Below are 1,047 nucleotides of genomic sequence, written 5' to 3'. Positions count from 1 at the left end.
TGAGGGGCGGGACGTTTAGACACGCACTAGAGGCGGTTTAGCCAATCACAACACACTGGGCTAGCTAACCAATCAGAGCCCATCGCCTATTTATGAGGGCGGGGCTTCATAAAAACAGGAAAAGATCAGCCCGTTTCCCAGAGAAGGGACAGAGCGGTGTGGAATAAAGGTAAATTATGTGAAAAAGAAAAAAAATTAGCATTAACCCATGTTAGACTGCACCCCATAAACACAATCAAGCCTAGAAAAAAAACAGTGAACCACCCCTTTAAAATAACATATATGGAAATATAGACTGAGCGTCTGCTATTATTAGCTAATATGTAAATTAGGTGTTAGTAATTCAAAAACTGCCTAAACACTCACATTTGTAACAATATATTATAAGTCTATAAGCTGAAATAAGTCTATTTGCTAAATGCATGTGTAACACACAGTAAAGTAAGTTTCATTGCACTGCTCTGATCGTCTGTCAGGAGTAAAGATGCATAATAATGTCAGATGTGGTACATACGCCGCTCTGGTGCAGTTTCATTGTGAGATCCCAGTCGAAACAGCCGTGTCGAGAGTCAGACCCAGAGCCCAGACCTTACGAACACTCGCTGGTACTGACGGCGGCCGTTCCCACTGTTTAAAGATCCGGATACTGAGCTGAATTTGATTATGACATGCCGTATAAATGCAAATATATCAGATTAATGTGTGCTGGACCTTCAGAAGACTTGTATCAAGGCAAGGATGGCTGTGCGAGTCAGAGGACAGAGTGTTTGTGATGGACAGAGAGAGATGAGCCGCAGCGTGTCTTAAAGTCTCTTCCGTCTCTTTGCGAATCTCACAGTTCCGAACACCTCCAGAAACACCTCTGTCTTTTCTGGGAAAATACAACACAAATAAAACTCAAATCGATGTTACCCGAGTATTCAAACATGAATGCAATATGTGACACTTATAGTGTATACAAAAACTAAAACAAAAGGTTTTTGTATTTGCTGGAGATTTTTTTATTGCATTATTTCCTATATTTCCCTGTGAAACAATAGGAAAGGT

The 1,047-nt window shown here is 40.7% G+C and overlaps 1 pseudogene; it reads right to left on the bottom strand.

Moving 5' to 3' along the window:
- The window catches only part of LOC107747873 (dynein assembly factor 3, axonemal-like), a 4,056-nt pseudogene that overhangs the window by 2,155 nt on the left and 854 nt on the right, over nucleotides 1-1,047 (bottom strand).

This window comes from Sinocyclocheilus rhinocerous, unplaced genomic scaffold (genome assembly GCF_001515625.1).
Source record: "Sinocyclocheilus rhinocerous isolate Xijiao unplaced genomic scaffold, SAMN03320098_v1.1 scaffold799, whole genome shotgun sequence".
NCBI classification, from domain to species: domain Eukaryota; kingdom Metazoa; phylum Chordata; class Actinopteri; order Cypriniformes; family Cyprinidae; genus Sinocyclocheilus; species Sinocyclocheilus rhinocerous.
Note: the sequence above shows the minus strand (reverse complement) of the source record. Positions and strands in the feature narration are given on the sequence as shown.